This window comes from Canis aureus, chromosome 13 (genome assembly GCF_053574225.1).
Source record: "Canis aureus isolate CA01 chromosome 13, VMU_Caureus_v.1.0, whole genome shotgun sequence".
NCBI lineage: Eukaryota > Metazoa > Chordata > Mammalia > Carnivora > Canidae > Canis > Canis aureus.
Genome location: NC_135623.1, coordinates 10966949 through 10993041, shown reverse-complemented (window position 1 = coordinate 10993041; position 26093 = coordinate 10966949). Strand labels below are relative to the sequence as shown.

The 26093-nt window shown below is 51.7% G+C and overlaps 1 long non-coding RNA gene across 2 annotated transcripts; it reads left to right on the top strand.

Annotated features, from left to right (window-relative positions):
- Positions 1 to 1090: 1090 nt before the first annotated feature.
- LOC144281535 (uncharacterized) lies at positions 1091 to 16447 on the top strand. 2 transcript variants are annotated; one of them, XR_013350007.1, is made up of 3 exons: positions 1091 to 1235; positions 15555 to 15777; positions 16012 to 16447. It is a non-coding gene; the product is annotated as an uncharacterized LOC144281535 (long non-coding RNA). The 2 variants fall into 2 exon arrangements; XR_013350006.1 differs by lacking the exon at positions 1091 to 1235 and adding an exon at positions 4798 to 4886.
- The last annotated feature ends 9646 nt before the right edge of the window (positions 16448 to 26093 follow it).

The following is a 26093-nucleotide window of genomic DNA, read 5'->3' as shown; positions in this document are numbered from 1 at the left end:
TCCCAGGCTGAAGTTAAGCTCGCTCCAGCCCACGAGGCACCCCGCACCTATTTCCAGCTGCCCGTTTGCTAAGATCTCTTCTGTGATTCCCCAAATTTCTTCCTAATGAACAGAAGGGCTTGAAGGACCTTAGATTGCTCGTCTCCATCAGAGAAGAAGCACAGTTCATGGTGTGATCATGGCCCCAAAGTGTAGACAAATGAAGTGGCTTGCCCAGAGCCCCTTAGCCAGGAAGCAGTGACTGGCTGTACCAATAATGTGCTGGCTGAGTTCGGGGGAGTCGGGGGCCTACGTTTGGATTCTGGCTCCAGGACTTCAGCTCCTGGGGCCTCAGTTTCTCATCCACAAAGAAAACACACTACTTCCCACCTCAGAGAGCTGGCGGGTGGAGTCAACGAGTTAATGCCTACGAAGTTCTTAGAAGGGACTTGGGAGCCAGCAGGCGCCCACTGAGGGTTGGCTATTGCTGTCACCTGCTGTGTACATCCTGGCCCAGATCTAGAGCCCAGTGTTTTACTGGAGTGACCCCCTGAAGCCTGACGACAAATCTAAGGAGTCCTACAGGGGAGGCCACCAAGGCCTTGGGAGACGCCGCCGCTTGCCCCAAACCCCAGAGCTGGCCCCTGCACAGCCTGGGCAAGTGTGGCCTCAGCCCCTGCTCACTCCAGGGCCCTTCTTCTGATGGGGTGCTTAATCTTCCAATTCCTTTGCCAGGCTGAGGGTGCGGGTCGGAGTGGGGGGGACGGGGGAGGGAAAGAGGGGGAGAGGTGTGGGGCTCGGAGAGGGGGCTGAGAAACAACTGCCAGTGTAGACGGTGTGCAGGGCAGGACAGAGAGCCGTGGGGAGAGGAAGCCGTCAGCGCTGCACCTGCGGCCGCCCCACCTGAGCTCCGCAGGTAAGCAGACCAGGCTGGAACCAGGAGCCAGGCCCGCAGCCGAGCCCCCGCCCGGCCCCTCCCGGCAGCAGCAAGCTTCTTCTTCAAGTCAAATGTTGCCTGGAAGTCATTGCTTCAGCAATTACCTCTGAAACCCATTGTTTCCTCAGCCCCATTAACATGTCAGATCCTGGCAGCCGCTGTCGGGGCAAACACCCCTCCGAGGGCTGCAATTCAATTTAAGATCGCCTCCCCTGCACAGCCAGCCTCGGAGCCGGCCCATCTCCAGATTTCACCAAATCGAGGAGAGGGTCTCAGGGCGCAGTTTGATCATGCTGCTTCCTAAATTAAAAACAAAATTGTAAGTGTTAAACATCTTTAACAAGTCATTAAGCCCCAGCCATAATCCAGAAAAAGTCCCTTAATGAGTAATGACATATGTTGTGAGCGCAGTTATCTCCTAATGCCGGGAGCCGAGATGGCGTGATGAAATGGCACGGCGCTCAGAAGGGATGGATCACCACTAATGGCAGGGTAATTCCAGGCTGTTGGGCGGAGGGCCCTGGAGGGCCCAGGGGGCAGCCCGAGCCGGGAGGCCGGGCACTGTCCCCGGACGGGGCGGTCCTCACGAGGGGCTGCCCTGGCCCCGCTCACAGGCAGCCTGGCTCTGGGTTCGGCCCCGGGAGGGGGCCTGTGGGGACCCAGAGGTCGGGCTCTAGCCCTCGTGCTCTGTCCCCTGGTCCTCCCGAGCAACCCTCGTGTCCCAGCCCGAGTCCCCTGGCTCTTGGACAAGCCATGTACTTTCTCCCAGTCCTACTAATGTGAACCCCTACTGTGTTGGGGTTTAGAGCAAAGAAAGAATTCTTGAGGCGTTCTTCGGTGCCAGAAAAGGGAGATTTTATTAAAGCCCCGGGACGGACCCGTGATTGTGAGGCGTGGCTGGTTATGTCCTTTGAAGCTGGGAGGGGGTTGGGGACAGCATTCGTCCCTAAGGAATTTGGAAGCAAGGTTTCCAGGACCTTGAGGGGCTGGCTGCTGTTAGGAAAAGGTCATTTACTCCCGTCTAGTAAAACCTGAGTCATGAGACCCTTCAGATGTATATCGGGGGGCCGTGTGCTTGAGCGGGATTGCTAACATATATCTTGCCGGGCAGAGATAAAGGAAGTTTCCAAAGGAATTTTTATATGTTAGAGGAGGCTTACAGGCTCCTGGAGGTCAGGGTAGTGTTAAGCCAAGATTGCCTTTTGCCCTTAGCAAAGTCTCGACGTCGGGGCAGCTGAGCTCCTAGAGGAAGGTCACCCCGCCTGTCTGTCCGAGGACTTGTCAATGAGCTACATGCTGCAAGGAAATTTAATTTTTTCCTTTTGCTTTTGTTCTCCTCAGCGTCTTTACAGACACTTGGCCCCGTCCCTGTGTCCCTGCCGGCCTCTTTCTCTGCTGCTCTTCCCTCCCTCCTGGGCTCGGGGTCCTGCCCTGGGTCCACTCTCCGTGGGTTGAGGCTGTGTGACTTGTTGCCTGGGCCTCCGCTTACTCCGTGCCCCGGCCCTGGCCGCTCACCCCTCTGGGCCCCTGTCTGATGTCTCTTTTCTCCTGATACAGTTCCAGACACGTGAAGAAACGAACTGGCTGGCCCCCACCCCCAGGTCCCAATTCTCAAAGGAGTGACCGTGTTTGCCCAGCCTGGGTCAGGTGGCCGCCCCCGGGGGTCATGGGATGTGGCCCACCCTCGGGGTGATAAACAGCCCTCAGAGAGAAGGGCTTCCTTTTTTCTCCTTGGACTTCTGTGCCTTTGGCCCCACACAGTCCACCCACCCACCTCCTCCCTGCTGGGCCCTGCTTCTGGGACGCTCCCTGCATGCGCTGCCCTGGATCCGCACCCAGAGGGTGCCCCTCGAGCCCCTGAGTCCTGGGAAGGAAAATCCAACCAGGCCCGAGCATTGGGTAAGGGACAGGGGAAGCAGGGCGAGGAAAGGGAGGAGGCCGGCTGAGGGGCTGGGGGTTGTGACTGCAGGCAAAACCCGCAGAGGGTAGCTTCAGTCCAGGGATCTCTGGAAGGGGAGTTAGACCCCCAGCGCTCCCCTCCAAGCCACCTCCCCGAGCTGCAGGTGCAGGTGCTGGGGGTTAGAAGCCAAGCAACCACCCCACCCCGCTCCCTCCCTCCCTAATTATTCAACATGTTGTGAGTGTTTGCTACCTGCCAAACATTGTGTTAAGGACTTTATATACCGAATTGAAAACACGATCGCCCCGTGACATAGGTGCTATTATCAGCTGCGTTCTAGGAGACAAGGAAACTGAGGCCCAGAGAGGTTCAGAAGGTGATCCACCCACGCTCAGGCGCTCCAGAAATCTTGGAATCGGGATATGAACTCAGACTTCACAGCCAGTGCACCGGTGTCTCCTACAGAAGAGCCCTGGAGAATATATATAGTGGAATATATATACATATATATATATATTTTTTTTTGTTTTGTTTTGTTTTGTTTTTCTCTTCTGTCCTAAATCTCAGGCCTCTAACGGTTATTCGAGACGGCCCAGCTAAATGTCACCACACTGGTCCCCAAACAAACTCAAATCATTTAAATTTTAACGGCCAATAAAATAGAATTTCAGAGTCGGGAAGTAGTTAAGGGGTCTCCTGGCTTCACCCTCGCATTGAACAGATGAGTCAAGTGAGGCTGGGAGAGGAATTGTCTTGTCCAGAGTCACTAAGCGAGCGTGCGACGGCTGCCGGGACCCCGGCCTGCATAAGATGCGACGGGAACCAGGCTCCCCTGTTTCGCAGCGGTCGGCAGCTTTCACGAGAGTGCGGGAGAGCTCCTCACTGTGCAGTTTACTTAGAAACAACAGAGCAACATCACAGAAGAGGATCAATTCCTGGCCATGCATTCGAGATTCGACTCTTACAGGGGTTCCCTGCAGAGCGCTCTTGACTGGTGCCAAAGGGAAGGCAAGCTGCTCATTGGGGGGCCTGGGGTGGGGGTGGGGTGGGGTGCAGCCAGGTAAGGACCGAAGCAGGGGCAGGAGCCAGCCTCAGACCCGGGAGGCTCTCAGCTCAGGCTGGCTGACTCCTGCCAGGCCTGTGGACCTTCCACCCTCACTTCTGGATCTTACACTAAGCTTGACTCACGTCTTTGATCCCTTTGATCCCTTTGGTTCTTTTGTACCTAAGAACTTCTTGGCTATCCTGTCCTCGGGAGTCGCTGCTTTCTAGCTTCGATGACCTTCCAAAGCTGGGCCTTTGCTTGATGCTCAGAGATCATCGCTTGGCTACAAATCTAGCAGCGTCAGCCTCTCGGGGACCTTTGGTGTCAGAACAGTGCCTAGGGACCAGCTGGTTGCTCTGGCACTTGAAGGGAGGACACTGAGGCTGAATCACAGGCGTCGGTGCCCGGCAGGAGATGGTGGTGGTGCTTGATTTTGGGAGGCGGGGGGAACTGGACTGAATCCGAAATAATTGCCACTTCCAGGCTGATAAAAGTCGACTGTGTGACCTTGGGCGAGTCCCTGCCCCTCTGAATGTTGAGTGTGGAAAGGGCCAGGTTCAAGCACACACATGTCCGGTCCCCTGGAGTGGAGGAAGAGGCTGCACATTCTACAACCTCTGCATGCTCTTTCACATATCGACCTCAGGGGACCTCCCCAGGCTCCAGATGGAAAATGCTACTTGGAGATCCGCCGCCGGAGAAAGCTGCTGACCAGAGACTTCTCTTTCCCAGCCTCTGAGCCTCCAAAGTGGCTGGGAGGGAGCGGGCTCTTCTCAGCCATCCCATGCTCGCAGTGTGCTGGGCCAGGTGCTAGTGGGACACCACGGAGCCTTCCCCCAGCGTCTGCCCCATAGCAGTCACTCTCCCATCCTGGGACCCCAGGAGGGACAAGAAAACCCTCTTTGTTCTGGCCAGACAGTACAGAGCCCTGTTGCCATGGCAGCAACAGCCATTTCCTCCAGCTCTGAGTCGGGGCAGCAGCTCAGCTGGGCCCGGGCTCAGGCCTCGAGAAGCCGGGAGCAGAGGTCAGCCTTGCATGTGGGGGGTCTGAGTCCCTGAGACCCCAGCTGAGCACTGGCCGAGGAACAAGAACTTGGCAGGCACCAACCAAGGCTGCCTTCCTGTCATCCAAAGCTGGGCTGGGGAGCGGCCAGGGGCAGGGGCAGGGGCCAGAACTGTAGGAACGGGGTTGCCTGGGTGCCTAAACCCAGCAGAGCCGGGAGGCCATGGGGGGCTGCCCTCACGGGGGCTACAGACTGGAGGAAGCCGTAGAGACAACCCGGAAGGTGGTGTGGGGAGTGGAAGGACGGAGACAACAGTCCTGGCCCTCTTGGACCCTGAACCAGAGTCAGGGACAAATCAGGGACAAAGAATTCAGAAATGAATGAATGCTCACTCGTCTCTCTTCTTTATCTGTCCAGGCCTGTGGGGTTTGGGGCCTGGGCAGGAAGGTTGGAAGGACTAAGGGGAGATCCTAGGGCTGCCAGCGGGTGCAATGGGCTGAATGGGAAGCGAGCACCTGGCTCAGCATCTGGCTCTTCCTCAGCAGGGAACAGACGTGCTCTGTGCTCTGAAATCACAGAGGGAATTCAGCTCAGTTCTGCCGGTTACTGGTGGACCGTGTACGGGAGGCTCGTCTCTCAAGGCCTCAGTCTCCTCACCTGCAAGTCAGGAGTCCATATACTCAGAGCATTCCTTGAGAACATTAAGTAAGATAATACAGGCAAAGTGCTAGGGGTACTGTTCGCTCACAGGACGTACTCACGAAGTAGGGGTAACTAATAGCACTATTGTTAGGTTGAAGCCGGATCCAAATGCCCCTTTCGTAAGTCAGAAGAGGCTAAATACCAGCAGTTTCATCTGATTCAACCCACAATCAGTGAGTGCAGTGACCCCCGTGTCTGGGTGAGGCTGGGGGAGAGAGTCGAGAGCCCTGCCGCTTGCTCCCTGGGTAACCTTGGCAAGCCACCTCTGTCCCTCCCTGGGAAACGGGGATGTGAAAGTGTCGCGTGCGTTACATGGATGCATCTGGGGAAAGCACTTAGCAGGGCGCCTGGCCCAGAGCTGGGGCTGAACGAATGCTTGTCAAGTGAACAAGTGTGGTCAGATGGGAGAGCATGGTGGTTCTTCCCATTTGCACGCGAGTGAGAGAGGGATTGGTGCAGGTTGCATGCCTGGGCTGGAACCCAAATGGTAGGACTCTGGGTCCAGGAGGGTGCTCTTGCCATTGCACCCACTGCTTGTCCTCTGTAGCCTCCTGTCCTCTACACTCCGGGGATGGTCCATCTGTCTGTCCAACTGCTCAGTGCCAGCTGCCACTCATCCATGGATCCTTCCATGTGTTTATCCAGCCCCTCCCTCCTTCCCTCCCTCCCTTCCTTCCTTCCTTCCTTCCTTGAATTTGATTGAGATGATCTAGAAACCTAGACATCAAACCTAGACAAGTTAGGCCTATCGAGGTATAATTTCAATGCAGGAAAGTTCACTCTTCCAAGGGTACAACTTGATGAGTTGTGGCAATCCCGTATAATCACGTGGCTATCACCACAACCAAGATCCAGAACATTTCCATCATCTTGCCTCCCATTCCCCGCCACCAAGTTTCTGAAGCTCCTTTATCAAGCACTTCCCTTATCCTCAGCTCCTGGGATGTTACTGATATGTTTTCTTTCCTTACAGCTTTGTCTTTTCTAGAAAGTAGTATAAATGGATTCAAACATTATGCAGCCTTTTGCGTCTGGCTTCCTTACCTTGATGCATGTGAGATTTATCCTTGTGGGTATATGCATCAGTAAGATGTTTGTTTTTATTGCAGAGTAGTATTCCTTTGTGTGGATATACCATAGTTTGTTTATCCATTCACCTCATTGGAGGACGTCTGGGTGGTTTCCATTTTTTTGGACAATTATAAATAAAACTGCTGCGAACATTCGCCAATAGGTTTTGGTGTGAACCTGACTTTTCATTGTTCCTGGGGGAAATGCCTGGGAGTGAGAGGACTGGTGCATCAGACATGCTATGTTTAACTTGATGAGAAAGTGCCAAACTGTTTTCCAAAGTCACTATATCATTTTGCATTCCCATCAGCAATCTTTGAGAGTTGCAGTTGCTCTGCAAACTTCTTAGCCAGAGGTATTGCCTTTTAAAAATAGTTTTTAGCCATTCCAATAGGTTCGTGATGCTATCTTGTAGTTTTAATTTACATTTCCCTGATGACTAACAATAATATCCGACACCTTTCAGTGTTGTGCATGTGTGTGTGTGTGTGTGTGTGTGCACGCTTCCATCCACGGATCGTCTTTGATGGAGTGAACGTTTAAAATTTCTATCTGTTTTAAAAGTGGGTCATTTGTTTTCTAATTTCTGAGTTTTGAGAGTCCTCTAGTTTTTTTATATGTTCTTTAGCAGATTTGTGCTTTATGAATATTGTTCTCCCAACCTGCGGCTGGCCCTTTCATTTCTTAACAGTGTCTTTCAAAGAGCAGAAGGTTTTAATCTTGTGGAAGTACAATTTATCAATTTTTTCTTTTATGGATGATGCTTTTGGTGTCACATCTGTGAGGTCTTTTCCTAACCTAAGATTCGCCCTTTGTTTTTTCTAGCCATCTTAGGAGATCATGATCTATTTTGTGTTCATTTTTATATTTATGGCACAAGGTATGGATCAATTTTCTTTTTTTCTTGGCTTATGGGTGTACAATTGGTCCAGCACTATTTATCAAGTTATCCTTTCTTCATTGGATTGCCTTTGCACTCTTGTCAAAAATCAATTGACCATGTATGTAGGAGTCTATTGCTGGACACAATTCTGTTCTGTTGATCTCTGTGTTTATCCTTTTGCCAATAACAAATGTCTTGATTACTCTAGCTTTATAGAAAGTCCTAACATGAGATACTGTGATTTATCCAACTCTACCTTTTTTCAAAATTGTTTTGACTTTTCTCTTTTCTTCATTTTTCCATATAAAGTTTAGAACCAGCTTGGTAGTTTCTATAAAATTTTGCTAGGATTTTGATAGGGATTTTGCTGAATCTATAGATCAATTTGGGGAAAATTTATATCTTAATATTCTTCCAATATATGAACACCGCACATCTCTCCATTGACTTAGGTTATATTTGATTTTTCCTTCAGTTTTTATAGTTTTTAGCATACAGATTTTGCAATGCTTTGCTAGATTTATGACATGTTGGTGCTATTATAAATGGCTTCTTTAACATTTTACTTTAAAAAATATATTTTATTCATTTATTCATGACAGACCCAGAGAGAGAGGCAGAGACACAGGCAGAGAGAGAAGCAGGCTCCATGCAGGGCGCCTGATGTGGGACTCGATCTCGAGAATCTAGGATCACTCCCTGGACTGAAGGGAGGCACTCAGCTGCTGAACCAACATTGTGATTGTCTCCCAACATTTTAATTTTCAATTGTTCATTTCTGGTATATAGACCAACAATTGATTCTTGGGTATTGATTTTGTATACTTTGACCCTTTTAGTAACTTTTGTGTAGATTCTTGGAATTTTCTATATAGATGATTGTGTCCCAGCACACAGAGACAGGTTTATTTCTTCCTTTCTATCTGCATGCTTTTATTTTCTTTTTCTTGCCTTATTGCCCTGGCTGTGATCTCCAGTACTGTGTTGAAGTACTGGATCTACTATTAGAAATCATTTTTGATTCCTCTTTTTTTCTTTTGCTCCCAACTCCATCCAATCTGTCTTTGTGATTAAGCTTCCAAAGTATATCCAGAATCTGAACAATTCTCACCATCTCTTCTGCTACAGGCTCTTTTGCCTAAATACAGTCACCATCTCCTCACTGCTGTCCCTGTCTCCCTCTTGTCCCCTTTTGTCCCTTCTCCACAGAGCAACTGATGTTATATTTCTGTTCCAATTAGAGCAAAATTCAAACATCTAACCACAGCCTGTAGGGTCCTATAGGATTTGGTTCCTGCTCTCCTCCTTGACTTCATTCCCCTTACTTTCTGCATCTCAACCGTAGGAACCTTCTTGCTGTTCCTCAAACATGCTGAACATATTCTCACCTTGGGGCCTTTCTACTTGCTGACTGTTCCTTTTCCTGTCAGTGGTGGACTGTTGTTTCCTTTTCCTTCTCCTTAAATATTAATGCTCCCTAGGGTTATGGTGTGGACCCAGTACCTGTTTAACTAACGTTTTGATTTTAACTGCCTTTTTACAAACCATGTGGTTCAATGACTCTTTAGGGAGCTCCCAGTAGGTATCAGGTACTGGGAAGACATAAGTGAGAAAGCCAAGCATGGTCCTTGCCCTCTTGGAGCTCATAGATCAGAATGTAAGCCTCATGGTCATTGTTGCCTCTCCAGCATCCTATCTAATGCCAGACTCTCAGCACATATTCAGTGAATGAATGCATGCATGGGGCAAAGAGACAATCAGTGGGAACTACACAATATTTATATAATCATAGTGATTATAAGTGCTATAATGGGGAAATACAGGGTGCTACAAATATGTAAATCCAGGAAATCTGATCTGGTTGGAATTATGAGTCCTGGAAAATCCTCAGTAAGAGGACACATAAGGCTTAGCCATGAGGGATGAACAGGTGTTGGTGAGTCAAGTGCAGATACTGGCAGATTAGAAGATTTGATCTGGTAGTGGGAAGCTGAGGAAACGCCCAATCTGATGGTTTCTGTGTTTCTATAACTGTAAGAGAAGTTTATCTACTGAGAATGGATGATGGGTAGAGAGAAAGACTGGAGGTTTGCAGAGAGACATGAAGGTGTGAAAAGAGTACGGATGAGCATAAATGTAGTAAGATTTCCAGGCATTGCCCTCTGAAGTAAGGGATCATTGATCTATGGTGATTTCTTTGATGCCCAGTGGTGTGATTTCTTTGATGCATTCAACCTCTTGGGTCAAGTCGTGAAGAAGGGACAGTTGGGCTCATTCAAGGTTGGGCTCTTATCATGTGAGTGTAATGGCCAGAAGGACAGGAAGGGGAAGTCAAGGACATTTGACAAGAAGGACTACCATGACAAATTATGTAATTTAAGCTAGATGAACGGAAAGTAAAGTCAGGTACCCAAAGAATCTTGATTTAGCTTGGGACAGCAGTGTGCTGAGTTTAAAACACTCGCTTCCTACACACCCTTTCATCTAGACTGGCATGTGAAAGAGTTCTGGCCAATGACATATATGGAGAAGCTGGGTGTGGCTTCTCTATGAGTTTCTTCAAGAGGAAAAACTCACGTAGGATGTGCCTTTTGCTCTTTGTCCTTCTTCGTTCCTAGAATGAGATGGAGAGACTGGAGGTGAAGCTACTACCCAGGAGATCATGAGTGTATCTGGTAGCCATTGCCACACTAATGTTGCAAAAAACCCACCCCCAAACTTAATATGCCATAAAATTACTGGTTGTCTGCAATTCCACTGATCCAGGCAGGGCAGGGTGGCCAGTTCTGCTTCAGACTGTGGCAGCTGGAGTGGCGCTGTTCCAAGTGTCTCTTACCCTCCCTCTTTGGGCACATTCTTCTCATGGGCAATGGAAGAAGACCAAGAGGACAAGTGAAAATGCATAATGTCTCTTTTAAGGCCTAGGCTTAGAGCTGGCACATAGCCACTTTCCTCCTCATCCTATTGGCCAAAGTAGGGCTAAACCCAAAGCCAAAGGGTGGGGACATATTTCTCTCCTGTAGTAGGAAGACTTGCTAAGTTACATGATGCAAAGGAGGAGCAAAGCATTGGGGTCAATAATGTAATTTACTACAGAGGAGGTTAAAAGCTACCCTTCAAGTACGGCAGATCAGGAATCCGATGATGTCTTCAAGCCAGCCTCCATATTCTTAGGGAAGAACAAATCAATTCCCACTTGATTAAGTCACCATCATTGGGTTTCCATTATGTGAATACAATTTCTGAGTTACATAGGGGGCTTAAGGATGGGAAGAAAGTGGGGGACCACTGGTTTGGAGCCTTGGTGAGATCAAAGAAGGGTACTCATGGAAAGAAATTCAAAAGGTAATATGTTTTGATTGGAGAGTGGGTACTTCTAGTTGGTGATTTCAGAAGTGGTACAGTTCCTGGTAGTGGCAAGTCCTGAAGTGTGACAGGTATGGAAGAGCGGACACCGGAGGTCAGGAGGTCAAGAATTGACAAGCAGGCATCCTATCTGGATACTCAAGGCATCGCACATGTGTTGGGTAGGAAAAGCCTGGGATCCAGGGTGTGAAGCCTTCCCTGTATGAGGAGGAATGGTCAGTAGAGACCTGGAACAAGAGAGGGTGGGATAGCCAGACAGGGAGGGTCTCAAAGGAGCCGGGGGGTTTATCAGAAGATGGGCGAGAAGTGAAGATGCCCAATTTCACATTTGCAGCGCAGGCTGCCCCTCTAGATCTTTGCCTTTCATGATACTCAGGTGTTTCCAGCTCAACATATCTGAGGCCAGGCTCACCATATTTCTCTGCAAATCCACCCTCTTCCTGATGTGCCCCCCTTCAGTGAATGACCTCCCATGCACTCGCTCAAACCAGAAACCTGGAGATCCTTCCAGGGTCTCCCTCTCCCTTATCTTACCACTTCATCCTACTAATTTTAAATCACAAATATGCTCCAATCCGTCCCCTCTACTTTGTACCCTATTGCAGACCTCCATCATCTCCTACCAGCTCCTCTGCTTCATTCCCCTAACCATGCTCCCCGCCTCCAGTGTCTCCCCATGAAATCCATTATCTGACACCTCAGGGAACCACTCCAATGTTGGCTGAATCTGAAATCACACTCAGCACAAGAGACGATCATGAAATACCTGCTTTGTCTCTCAGACTCATGAATATGAAAATGGATTCCTGAAGCTAGCAGGATGGGGGAGTAGGTATAGGGCATAAAGGTGGGTTGCCCTGAGAGGCCGGGGCTCACCCAGGGAAGCCGGGGCTTATCCAGTCCTGGGGCAAGAGGAGAGGTGAGTCCTCTCTGTACACCAACTGGATGGCCGCGGTTGTTGTGATGACCGGAATAGCCTGGCATTGCTAGCTGCCCTGGAGGTCCCACAGATGTCTGAGTGTGGGACAGGGAGCGGATGTCTAGCAGAGAGGCCTGGGGGAGGGGAGGCCAGATGGCAAGATGTGAGGGGTGAGGATGGTGGGGAGGGGCCGGCGGCAGCTGGGAAGGATCAATGGCTTTTCCCTTTCTGTGTTTGCCTGTGTTGCTATCCCTGCTCAGATGAAAGAAATTCAAATAGTTATTGATTCGCACTGAGGGGAGAGCGTGGGGATGTGGTCTGGCTTCCTTACAGCTGCACCCAGCCCCAGCGTCCTCCCCTGGGCCCTGCTCCGGCTCCTGCCTCCAGCCTATTCCCAGCCCCTGTCCCCGCACCTACCCTGATCTTTGGCTTGGGGAGGCCAGGTGCTCAGCTAAAAATCCTTCCCTACATGCTTGTTCATTCAGAGCAGCCATGTGAAGCAGTTCTGGCCAAGGAGATGCCAGCAGAAGTTTCTGGGTCGTAAGACCAGGCTCCTCTCCACTCCCTCCCACCCCTGCCGCCATGCCTCCCACCCCTTAGCCCGAGGTGATGGCCTCAGATTGGACCAGGGGTCACAAACTGTGGGCACTGAGGGCCAATGCCAGCCTCCCTGCTCCTGGAGCTCAGAATGGCTTTTACTCTCTTGAAGGGTGGTAAAGGAAAGCAAAGAGGAGCATGCGGCCTGTGGGCCGTTGCAAGGCCTGGAGCATTTGCTATCCAGCAAAAGCTTTACTTTACAGCAAATTTGTGCTGAGCCCTGGTTGACACAAAGCTCGTGGCTTTGCAGGCGAATTTCCCCCAAGTCTAAGCATTAGGAGCAGAGAGCCTTGGGCTGCCTCCCCAGGGACCTCAGCCCTCTGCAATGCTCCCTCACGTCCCCACCCCTGCCCCAGGGACAGGGAAGGGGTCAGCCTCCTCAGGGAGGGCCTACAGCTGTTTTGCAAGGGCTGTTGTGGCTCTGCTTGCACCCCACCTCCTCATCCTCTGGGCAGACACACAGGGATGCCTTGACCTGCTGAGGCCAGTCAAGGAGCAGTGGCCGCAGGGCAGACGGGGTCCAGATGTTGCATGTCCCTGACACACAGCTCCTGGCCCAAGGCTTGTCTTGACTTCTCAGCAGCCTTCAGCTCTGTGGGTGGGACCGCAGAACTCCGTGGGGGGGGGGGGGGGCTGGCGGTGAGGGACAACTCAAGGCCTTTAGTCCCCATGTCCCATGGTGTCGTCATCCTTGCTGGGTGACCAAGGGCAAGCCAGCATGCTCCTCTGAGTCTCAACGTCCTCAGCTTTATAACGGGAACAACCATAATTACCTGCAAGGGCCGTTTTAAATAGTTAGGATAAAAGATTCTGGTTCTATATCAGTCTTTAGGAGAGAGACGACCAGGAAAACTGCATGATAGGGATGCTTCTGGCCTGCTCTCTGCTGGCCCAAGGGCTCACGCGCCAGTGTAGAGGGGGAGCCCTGGTCTGGGAAGAGGACCTTGTCACGCCGGCTCCTGGGGCCGGGCAGGGCTCGGCTGAAGTTCCCCGAGTGGGCTTGAGGCCGAGGGGCGGTGGTGGGGGGGTTCCGAATCCCAGGAAGGGTTTGGGGGCCTGGCTGCACCTGATGGCCTGAATGGCCCCTCCTTGGGCGGGTGCTGGGAGGGGAAAGGCCACGGCTCGTGGGAGGTGCTGAGCTCCCAGCTGACCCCACCTCGTGGGCTGCGCAGAAATCAGCAGGACTGGCATCGATTGCCATCGGCAGCTGGGCCACGTGGGCCGCCTATCGATTGCAGGCCTGTCTCCCCCCCCCCCCCCCCCCCCCCCCCCCCCCCCCCCCCCGCCCTTCCCAGTGGCGGCGGTGGCAGCGAGGGTCCCTCCTCAGCCGCTTCTGACAGCACCTGGGAGGGGCGGGGTGGGGAGAGCAGGGCAGGGAGAGACCTCGAAATCCCCCCTGATCCCCCCGGACAAAGAGATCGCGCAGCTGCACGTAATTCGGGACTCCGATAATCCTTAATCCAGCCCCATTTGCACATAAATGCAGCGCCTGGCTTCTGACCCCGGGGGTCCTGGGAGCTCTTTGGGGGGTTTGCTCCCCTTTATTTACTCTGTGAGTTTTCATTGGCAGAAAGCCCCTCTGGCCTCCTTGGCACTGAAAGGAAGAGGATTTCCCAAAGAAGTCCCTTTCTTGGGACGGGGAGAGAATCCCTGCAAACAGAGCTCCGCAGCATCCAGGGCTCCACGCGGCCCCCAGAGGGGCTGGGAGGGGGTGCCCATGGGGCTGGCACGACAGGCTGCGCGTGGGGGGAGCCTCCAGGCTGGTGTGGGGCGGTGCTGAGATGGGCTGAGCAGGGCAGGAGGACAGGCATCTCAGCATTTGGAGCTGGAGCATTTGCAGCTGCGGGAAGCAGCCCCTTGGTGGTCTTCCTTGGGCGGGACACAGATAGAGACGTGGAGAGCTCTCCCTCCCTCTCTCTCTCTCTCTCTCTGACATTTACTGAGAATTTACTATGTGCCCGGTACTGTCCTCAGTGTTTTACAAACATGATGTCATGTCATCTTATGCCCTAACAACGCTTAGCCAAGATGATCCCCGTTTTCCAAGTCGGGACCCTGAAGTTCGGATAGGATAGTCGAAGCGAGTTACTCCGCATCTTCCTGGTTGTAAGGCTTAGCTGTCCGTGTCGGACTCGGACTCTGAGCGCTCTGGGGCTGCAGGCTGTGTCCCTGGAGGACGCCTGGTACAGGCCGGGCCGTCTTCCAGGGTCTTCCAGGCACTGGCCAAGTGCTGGGGCTCTGAAGTCAGATCGTCTGGGTTCAGATTCCTGCTCTGCTGAACTCTTTCTCTTGCTTTCAATGGGGCCCTGCTCTGGCCCTCCTGTGGCCACTCCTCTCCTCCAGGGTGACGAATCCAAGGCCAAGTGCCCCTCCCTGGAGCCCTACTCCCCCTCTAGATGAAGATCATGTTCCAAGTACCTGGGACACCAGGGCTCCCCACCCCAAATGGCCCCATGCCCACCCCCAGGGCCTGTGTGAGCCTCTTCCTTGGGTCTGTCCTCCTGGGGCCAGGCCACGTCGGGGTATTATGTGTGGACAAAGGAGGACGCCAGGCTGTGGCGCGTGTGAGACTCTGCTGAGTCCAAGAATCTAAATGCAAATCTGCCTTTCTAGGTCCTTGTGGATGTTTGTGCGTGAAGGTATTTCATTAGAGATATTTATAAGCTTTAAAAATTCAAGCTTATGGTACGTGGGCCTCCCTTCGCGCTCTCTGGATGCTGGAGGGAGCCTGGCTCAGAGTCTAGAGCCACACGGAACCAGCCTGGGTTCAAATTCTGGGTTCCGTCTGTACCAGCCATGTGGCCTTGGGGAAGTTACTAAGTCCCTTTGTGCCTCCCGTTTTTTTCATCTGGAAACCACCAGCACCTGCCCAGAAGGTTATTGCAAGAATTAAGAAAGATTCTACATATGAAGTACTTAGAAACACTGCCTGGAACATAGTTAACGCTGACTTGGGTTTTGCTTTTTTTTTTTTTTTCCATTTCAGAATGGCTGTTTTTTAGAAGGATCTGATATCACTTTGTGTGGCCCCGGTTCGAGGCAAGGATGCGGGGTGGGGAGGAGTTGAGAGGGACGCACAGCACTGCAGTCGAGCTCCAGTACTCTGCTGTGTAACCTTTTGCAAATTCATGTCTCTTTCTGCATCTTTCAGATGGGGACGATTTAACCCACATCAAGAGGGAGAGCAGATCGGGCTTGAATGAGAAAATATCTGGCGGTGCCTGACGCAGTACCCAGCACACGGTAGACAGTTGGCAGGTCCCCAGTTTTTCTCGTACAACACCCCTGTCTCATCCTTTGGTCCTCCCTTCCTTCTCCATTCCTCGCTCAGATTCACAGGCACCTGCCTCAGTTCATCTGTGCGACCAGGTGAGGTAGGTGTTCCAGACGGGTGTGTCGATGCTCAGGGAGGGAAGTGACTTTCCCAAGGTCACACAGTGATCAGTGGAAGAGCCAGGGCTTGGGACACCGGCGGTGGAGCTAAGGACAGAGGGACGCTGCCCCTCCCTGCACACTCACTCTGTGCTGGGTGCTCAGGTACCAGCATGCAGTGCTCATGGGCACCCCAGGAGGTGAGGAGCCTTACAGACCATCCCCCCCTTTTACAGTTGACAAGATGGAGCCTCAAGGATGTGAAGAGACCTTTCTATGGTAGACTTCTCCGCGCCACCAGTTTTCTGTTTTGGCAAGTGTGATAAGTAAGCATTCCTAAAACCGGCTCCAGCTTCCAGCAGGTTCATCTCCACAACCTGATTTCTCACTGTCTCCCAAAGGATGGGCGTAACGACTGCGTGATGATTGGTACCTTCCCTCCCCGGGTTGGACACCAGTTTCAAGAATTCCCTGAGGGGCTAACCTCTAATTTCAATATGTTAATGTGTGGAATCTAATGGCGTATTTATTGCTTATGTAGATGCTAGTTATTTACATGGGAAACTGATTTATCTATTAGATAATTAGTAAACTTCAATAATTGCAAAAACCTTTTAGCAATCAGTTGACATTTAATTAACATACAATAACTGTCTTATTAAATCTACATTAAATGCCTATTGGAGTTAATTAAAACTCCTACCTATGACTGCACATTCTTTGGGAATCCTCATTAAAGCCCACCAGTAAGAATGCAGAGGGGAAAAATCCCAGGAAAGCCGTTTGTAATGGAGTTCATGGCCTCATGAATTGGACTCAAGCATTTATTTAGCGCCTATTGTGTACCTAAAACAAAGGCAAGCAAGATAGAAATGGTACTTGCCTTCAAGGAGCATACAGTCTCGTGGGGGATATGGAGATTATTCAAATGGTCACCCTGACAAACGTTACTCTGGAACTCTGACAGGTACAGGGAAGGGCAGGGGGGCAACAGGATGACCCAGAGTAGGAGGATTTGACCTGGTCTTGGGGAGCAAGGTGGCTGCTTGAGCTCTCCAGGGAAGGAGGGAGAAGCATCTGCCAATGCTCTGGGGAGGGAGGGAGCATTGCCAGTAGGAGGGACAAAAGCCAGTGTTGTACATCAAGGAACGAAGAGGAATGTGGAGACAAGGAGTCTGGTCCTTCTCCTACAGGTAACGGGAAGTGTGAGTTAGTGTGTGGGCGTGGGCGTGCACCCGCATGTGAACAGCACGATTGGATTTGTGTCTAGAGGAGGCATTCTGGATGCACCTAGGAAATTGGGTCGGAGAGGGTATGTGCAAACCAGTCAGGAGGCTGTGGCAGTCTCTCTCTCTCCAGGCGAGAGACTCCGGGGGATGGATGACAGAAAGTGGTGAGGGGGCTGGGAAGATGTTGAAACGTTTGACCCTCAACAGGACCTGGATTGCAAGGGAGGGCTTCAGGAGGACCTCTACGTGTCCAGCTTTTGCAACTGGCTGGCTGGTGCCATTCACTGGAGGCAAGAGCACTGGAAGGAGTTCAGATCTGCGATGAAGACCAGGATAGTCTTGGATATGTTGAGGATGAGAAGACCAAGAAAAGATGTGAGATAGGCCTTGAACTCAGAAGAAAGTTAGGGCTGAAGATTTAAAAGATCCTCATGCTCGGGTTCACTCCAGAGATCCTGACTTAATTGGTCTGAGCCGCAGGTGGTTCTAGCACGCAGCCCAGTTTGAGAACGGCCGGTCTAAGTGATTATCGACTGCCTTGATGTGAGCATCTCTGGTTCGATTCACCTCCACCAGAGCCCAATCTCAGCTGCCCATATGTATGGGCTCATATTATTGTTGATGCTAGAAATAATAATCATGTCACCCTTGGTACAGGGGGCTGCTTCCTGTGCTCTAAGGCCACGAGGAATGCGCCTCCTCTTTCATTTGATCTTCACAACAAAATCATGAGCTAGATATTATCTCTATTTTACAGACAAGAAAATAGAAGCTCTGAGAGGTGCAGGGCCTTGCCCCCTGTCACGCAGGTGGTGCTACGTGGATTTGAACCCGAAGGCGTTAGACTCCAAAGTCTCCATGCTCCATCACTATGATCTACTGCCAGGCTCAGAGTGCAACCGGGGGAGAGGTTCTTCAATGTGCCTGTCTCACAGGAGTAAGTCTGACGAGCAGGATGGAAGGATCCATGATTGTCATATATTTCTAAGGCAAGACCCTCATCCTCAGCAAGAAGCTCTTGTTTTTTGCTGGAAAAAGAAAAGAGGCAAGTTTGCCAGCGGCCTTCCCCCTTCCCTAGGAGAGGCCCTGGTTTGGAAGCATAAAAAGCTAGCAGAGTAGCACCTGGGGGGCTCACATGGTTAGGCATCTGCCTTTGGCTCAGGTTAGGATCTCTGGGTCCTGGGATTGAGCCCCACGGCGGCGGCGGGCTCCCGGCTCAGCGGGGAGCCTGCTTCTCCCTCTACCTGTCCCCCTGCTCATGCTTTCTCTCTCTCTCTCTCTCTTTCTCTGTCTCAGTTGAATAAAGAATTTTTTTTTTTTAACTAACAAAGAAGAAAGAATTCACATGTATTGAAGAGGTCAAGAAATTATTGTAATGGACCCCACTTCACCTGTATAGTGTCAAACTTTGTTGAAAAGCCAACACTTCTTAAAATACATCCTAAAATTAAATGGTATTACTTGAGGGAACAAAGGGCTTTTGTGGCCAAATAAGTTTAGATACCGCTGGCCTACTCAGATCCTTTATTATGCTCTCGTGAAGCTCCAAGAGAGGTAGAGAGTATGGGGTTTCCTGATTTTTTTTTCTAAAGATTTTTTATTTATTTATTCATGAGAGACACACACAGAGGCAGAGACACAGGCAGAGGGAGAAGCAGGCTCCCCACGGGGAGCCACATTTGGGACTTGATCCTGGGACCCCAGGATCACGCCCTCAACCACGGAGCCACCCAGGTGCCCCCTCCTGATCTTATTTAAACCAAAGAATGCTTCTTTTCTTTTTTATCTTTTATTAAAATAGAGTATATAGCTCAGAGTTCCTCAAACGGTGGGTCCCCAAACCACCTGTGTGAGAACCACCTGAGGGGAGGGTTCTTAAAAATGCAGCCTTTGGTCCCCACCTAGACCCTCAGACCCTTCATGGAAAGCTCCCCAGATGGGGCCCAAGAGACCTGCCGTTTGATCAAGCACCCAGGACGATCCTAGTTACCCACTAAGCTTTTATGACCGCTCTCCCGGAAGGCTAATGTTCTGAAAAGCCCACTTTGGGAAATGCTGCTCTGGACTGGATACATCTTTATTTTCCATGAATTGCTATTTCAAAGTGGTTATAGATGCTGTAATAAACAAAATGCAGATCTACTCGAATTGTTCCCCAAACCCAGGGTCCCTTCTGCTCAACACAGGGGTGGAGGCCGGAGGGCTGTGAGTGGTGGTGGCTAAAGGTGCAATCACCCTTCTGTGGGAGATCGCTGGGACATCTGGAAATTAGCAAGGGGTTCCCAAAACGTGGGATGCAGCTGCAGACATCGCCCTGCCGCAGGGGCTGTCGGGCTGAGCTCTGCATGGCCTGGGATTCCAGACCGTTCGTAGGGGCCTCAGAAGCCACAGAGAGGGGAAGGGACAGGTAACCCTGCCCATCCCATGTCAAGCAAGCAGAGCAGTTTTACTATGATGTGTTTAAATTTTGTTTGACATCAGGGTCTAGCTGCTTAAAAAAAAAAAAAAAAAAAGAAAGAAAAGAAAAGATAAAGAAGTTTGCTGACCGCTGATAGGCTTCCTTCATCTGTCGGGGGAGGGATCCGTGACCCAGAGAGGGAAGGGGCTTGTCCGGAGCCACCCAGCGGCCTAGGGCAGGGCCTCGGAGCCCCGGGCCAGCAGGTGGCCAGAGCATCGGGGTTGGGATGCAGTGGGCCGCAGCCAAGGTCAGCTGTAAGTCAGAGCCGCCCCCACGTCCTCCTCGGGGCTGACCTCCCTCCCCGGCCTCCCCGCTCCTCTCCTCGCTGCCTTTCCTGAGCACCTAAGCATATGTATGAAGCGGAAATCAAACGCCTGCCTCGGTCTTGACAGAACTGCTGAACTAAGAGCCATCCGACGTCCTCCACTGAAGGACATCACCTTGTCAAGATAAAGCTTGGGAACGTTCCACGGGAACCAGGCTTCCCGGGCGCGATCATGTATATTCATGGGGCCTCAGAGCTGCCCCCTGCGCCCTGCCGCTCCCTGCCAGCCCGCTGGCCAGCCCCGGAGGCCGGGGGCCTGGGGCCAGAGGCCGGGGCGCAGGGCCCTCCGTCCTCCCCGGCCCCAATCGTGCTGGGATGAGAGCCGGCGGGGCTCCTCTCCTGCCTTCCTGGATTTCAAGCCCCGGTTTCCCTTCACAGCTCTCCTGTTAGCTTTCTCCAACTTGGGGGGATGCAGCAAAGGAAACCAGCGAACCCCAAGTGTGGCCTCCCTCTGCGGCCTCCCCACCGAGGCTGGCCTCCCTCTGTGGCCTCCCCACCGACTCTGTGTGAGACCCACATGGAGCGCTTTCTCTCCTCGGCCCTCCCCTCCAGACCCCCCCTTACACAACTGCCCCTTGGCCCCCGTGTGGTCCCCAACCCCTCCCCACCCCCTGTCTATGACTCCTTTTCCCCTTTCTCCCCCACTTGGGAAAAGGGGAAAGGCCTCTACACCCCTGTACGGTCCAGCTCAAAGGTCAGCCCTTCCTGAAGCATCTCCTGGCCCCTCCAGACTGACGGGTCACCCCCTCCTCCTGGCAACCAGACAGTACCTGGCATCCCCGTACACCCTCCCTTACACACTTTGAAGGCTGCTTTTGGGTCTCTTTCCCCGTTTCTACCCAGAGCTCCCGACGTCAAGGCAGCACCCTGAGAACCCAGCCCAGGGCCCGGTCCCAAGCGGGGCCCAGAACTTGTGCACTGATGCTCCGGCTGCAGTGCTTCTGCGAAGCGGTGTGACCTACCACAGGGCCGAGGCTCTGGGGACTTTTATTGTCTCCATAGTCTGGGGCTGGAAGTCTGACATCAAGGGGTGGGCAGGGTTGGCGTCTTCTGAGGCTTCTGTCCTTGGTTTACAGATGACCGTCTTCTCCCTGGATCTTCACATGGTCCGCCCTCTGTTCTTGTCTGTGTCCTAATCTCCTCTGCCTGTAAGGACAGCGATCCCGTAGGCGTGGGTCCACCCCACATGTAATCACACCTTTAAAGATCCTATCTCTAAATGCAGCTATACTCTGAGGTGCTGGGGGCTAGGACTCCAACATATGAATTTTGAGGGACACAACTCCGTCTACAACACTGCGTAACCCGATTTCCTCCAAACTTAGCATCTGAAGACTGTGATGGCATTATGCTCGTAGATTCTGTGGGTCAGGGCACCTTGGGAATGGCTTATCTCTGCTCCTCGATATCTGGGGTCTCGGCTATGACAACTCCAAGGCTGCGGGCTGGAATCCAGAAGTCGCATGTGCTCACATGTCTAGCCCGTGGGCTGGGATGCCACAAAGATTGGGACTGGGACCCAAGTGCCTACATGTGTCTTTTCTTCCAAGGAGGCTTGGCTTTCTCCCAGCATGGTGGCCTCCGGGGACTTGGGCCTCTTACCTGGTGGCTCAGGACTCCAACAGCAAGTGTTCTAGTGAACAAGGTGGGGTTGCATCGCTTACGTAGGACCCAGCTTTGGGGGTCATACAGCCTCATTTCCCTGTGCTCTATGGGGTTGAAGGAGTCCCACACCCACGCTGATTTAAGGGGAGGAAAATTAGGCTCCACCCACCTTTTGATGGGGCAGTGACAAGGCTGCCTGGAGAAGAGCGTGTTGCGAGTGGAGCATCGTTGTGGCCCCGTCTTTAGAAAATGCAACCTGCACAACTGAGCTAAATACAAGTCAAAGGAACACCCTGCGGTCATTACAGGGCGTGTTGGAGTTGGTTGCACGGCAGGGGAAAACAGTGCGGGTCCCTTTGTTTTCCTTGGAACATCATTTTGCACACACATATGTTTTGGGGTTCAGTGTCTTTAATCTTCCTGTTTCCCTGGAGTAATGACCACACTGATCACCTGTCCCCCGTCAGCTGCTAGCTGTGCGGCTTTGGAGGTCAGTGAACAAGCGGAGCCTCCAACATGGGGCCTGGAGCACGGTCCGTACCCAGGGTTTTTGAGCTCCCCGTGCGTTGAACATTTAGACTCCTCGGTCTCTCCTGCATACATCTCTCCAGTGCCCGACACGATGTTTAGGAACTTTTCTATCACTTGCACAGTCAACAGGGTGCAAGCTCTCTGTGTCATTCAGCAAACCCGGTCATTGTTCAGTCATTCAACAAACGCCAGGGCGGCATCCATGGCAGGGAAGCGAAGCGGCTGTTGGCAGAGGGGCCCGCTCTCCACCAACGCGGTGCTCAAGATGCGTCGGGCGGGATTCTAACAGCATCCGTGTGTTTCATTTTGCCCATTACGACACCATTATATTTTAAAGCTTGTCTTTCTAACTCACTTATTTTTCTTCTAGACTGCGCGCCTGCTATCTGGCTCCAGTTCCTCTAACCATTAGGAGGGTATTATAGTTACTGGAGATTCATCTATCATTTTATGAGCCTCTTTCAAGAGAGGAAATAACAGGTTGTTTCAAGTGTGAAGTGGCGGCGCACAAAGCCCCGTGGAACGTGCGTCTTGCTCCCGGGGGACCAGCCAAGCGGTGTTTATCTTTGACACAATAAGCAAAAAGATCAGAAATGATTACGACAAATGGCAGAGTAAACACACCATCCGCAGCAAAGGGCACCTGCCCCAAAGCCGGAAATTGGATCCACGCACGGCTGCCAATTCCAGACTTGGCAGGCCCTTGGTGGTCCTGACGGCTCCTCCGGGCCTCTGAGGGAGGCAGGGGGTGGCAGGGCGCAGGCTCACCCCGTTCCTGCCCTCAGTGTCATGCCCTAAATGAGTCCCTTCAGGGGCTCGTGTCCCCTTAGACTGAAGTCCAGCCTCCTGGGCCCTGGCTCCTCATGATCTTGTCTCTGCGATCCTCTGCTTTGTCCCCGCTGCTTAGGACAATGTCAGGCACAGACCAGACATTCAGTAAATATTTGTTGGCAGAGGGAATGAAGGGTCCAGCCCCTGCCTACCCCTGCCCCACCCCCCAGCTCCATCTCTTGCTCCCCCCTCCCTACAGTCTCTACTGAATTTCTTTCCGTTCTTAGACCACAGCGTGCTCTTCTGATTTTCCCTTCTGTGCATGTTTTGTCTCCTCCGCTTGGAACGTGCTCTTTCCCTATTCCTGGCTGACCTCCTGCCTCTTGTAGATCTCCGCTTAGATCCCCCTTCTTCCAAAAAGCCCTGAGCCCAATGCCCCCAGGCCTTCCCACCCCAATAGCTCTGCCTCTAGCACATTCCTTTTTGGGGCCTCTTGTCCATCTCCCCACCAGGGTGCAAGCTCTCTGGGGGGCGGCAATAGGGTCTCGTTCACTGTCGACCACCAGAGACTCACATCCCCTCTTCCACAATGTGGGGCAGCTGCAGGGAGGCAGCTGCTCAGCGCTTCTCCATGGGACTGCTTTTTGCAGTGGAAGGTGAGCGGAAACCATGTATGTCCCTTCTAGGCCAATGAGGTTAAGTAGGGGGCAGCCAGTCCTTCACAGCATCTCTCCCCTCATTCTCGAACTAGATGCCAAGGAGGAGCTTGTGAGGAGCTTGGAAGGAGCACTAGGGGAAACGCCGGGGTTCCTGAGCTCCCTGGGGGAGGTGACCAGAGGCAATGTATGCATCGGACATTGTGTGAGTGTCAAATGAACCCTTAGTAGGTTAAGCCACTGATATTTCGGGGATGCTCGTTACAGCGGCTGGTGTCAGCTGACTGATTGATGGGCTGCTTTGCCTCAACAGGAATTTGTTAAGAGTTTCCCAGCGACACAGTCTCACACCATGTCTGCACAGCTCTTCCCTGGAACCCTCGCTCTGGCTGTGGGGAGGAGTTTGGGAATCCATTCACATCATCATTAAAAGCATGAGTTTATTGAAGAAAATGGATTGAGCCTTGTACTGTTGAGCAACATAAAGATTCGTTGCTCCTGGACAGAAATGGCATCCTAATTAAAATAGACAAATAATAATGGTGCAAATAATGGTTAATAATAGCATATTAACTAAGGTGAGCATTACCCTTGTCCTCCACCCTGGTCCCGTTAAGTCCTGTAGATTCCAGGTTTTTCCTTTGTCTCCTCTCCAGCTCCCCCCTCCCCCGCTATGGTTCAGTCCTTCTCATCCCTCCACAGAACCACCCAGACTGGTCTCTCCCTTGCCATGGTCAGGTGTGGCCCCTGCGCTCACCTGTCTCGCATCACAGTCAAATTTGTTCTTCTAAAGCCCAGACCCGACCCTTTGCCACCTGTTGCCTTCAGGAAAAGTCCACACTCCTTACTGAACATTCAAGACCCTTCAAGGTATGATTTCTGCCTCTCTTCCCCATCTTGTTTTCTATGAGTTTCCTTCATCTACACAGTTTCAGACAACCTAAGCCCTTCCTCTCCCATTCATGCCCTGGGGATTTCTGTATCCAAGACTTTGCTCAGGCCTTTCCTCCCATCAGTGCATGGCCAGGCTTCAAGGCTTCACCCAAATGCCACCTTTTCCTGGAAGCCTACCTAGATTGTCCTCTGAAATCCCATAGAGCCTCTTAGGTGTGTCTCTCTTAGGATCTCTCTTAGCCTATGTGTCCCTGAAAGCAGAGCCTGAAGAATAGGCTCTTGTGTGTTTAATTGATTTAGAAAAGGGTACCAGGGAGCGAAATGAGGAAGCACGGAGATGTTGAACAGCTTGCTCAAGGTCCCATGGTTGTGTGCGGGAATGCTGGGGTTTGGATCTGGGGGGTGGTCTGATTCCCACATCTGGGTGCGGGCTCCCTGGGCGCAGCAGGGAGTACACAGGGCAGGATGGGGTGGCAGCCAGGGATGTCCTTACCACTCAGACCCTGCAAGCTGGCAGGGGCATGGGTTTGTTGGGGTTTATGTTTTGCGAAAGCTTCGATAAAAGTCTGCAAATGTAACATTCGTATTAGCTCCTGCCTCTGCCCATAGGGGAGGAATGAAATGCTTGATTTTATCTTCTGTTTTGCTCTCTCTCTCTTTCTCTCTGTTCCTGCAAACTGATAAGAAATAAAAATACGGATTTCAGTAATAGGCAAAGGATATAGTCACAAAAGAAGAAATGCAAATAATCAATAAGGAAGTCAAAAAATTTACTCGGAATAAAAAAAAAATCAGTTAAAACAATAAGGTGCCTCCCCACAGCCCACCACCACCAAAGGCTGACTTCTTATTTCCTTAAGGCACAGTTGTAGGCTGGGTTGGCCAAGACCATGGGGAACAGGTGCTTCCATTCACTACTGGCAAGTCTTTCCAGGGGTAATTTGGCAATATGATCAGAAGTCTTAAAGGTTTGTACGTGCTTTGATCTAGTGGGTCCTCCTGGAACAGATGGTAAAGAAACAGCCAAGGATGTGCTCAGAGATTTAATTATAAGCGTATTTCCCGAAACATTGTAGATGGCAATGAAAATGGGAAAGTAACTTAAATGTCCAACAGTCGAGCTGGTTTCATATCACAGTGGATCATGAGGCTGTCAGTAAAGATGATGTTGCGGAATAATATTTAATGGCATGAAAAGATGTACAGTGAGAAAAAGCAGCTTATAAAGCAGATGAACTAGGGGAGGTGATAAGACATGTGTATAAACAACTCAAACAGGAGTGCTTGGAAGGACTCCGATCAGCCGAGCACTGTAAGATAGAGAGAGAGAGAGAGAGAGAGAGAGAGAGAAAGTAGGCTCCGGAGACCAAGGTTGTCCAGATTCGAACCTCAATTCTGCTAAAAACTCGCTCCATGAACTCAGGCCAGCGCCTCAATCTCTCTGTGCCTTAGTTTCCCCGTGTGTAAAATGGAGATCCTCGTGAGAGCACCTACCTAAATAAGTCAGCAAGTGTGCCTGGGACCTAAGAAGTTGAGAGTTTGTGAAGCAAAAAATTAAGGGGGGGAGTTATGTCAGAAATATAAGGAAAGGCCTACGGAGAGGGAAGCTCGTCCTCTTGCAGGAGATGAAGGCCAACCTCAGCGAGGCAGCCACACTTGTTTGGATTCTAAATAATGAGAAGGGCTTCCATAGGTGGAGACGGATCAGATCGAAGGCTCTCCTTCCCCAGTTTTCTCCGGGAGGCCAGCTATGAGGCTCCCCCTGAGGGGAGGCCTGGAGGCTCCTCTCCACCGAGCCACACAGGGGGAGCTGCTGTCTCGAGGAGCCCCACTACCCTGGCCCACCTTT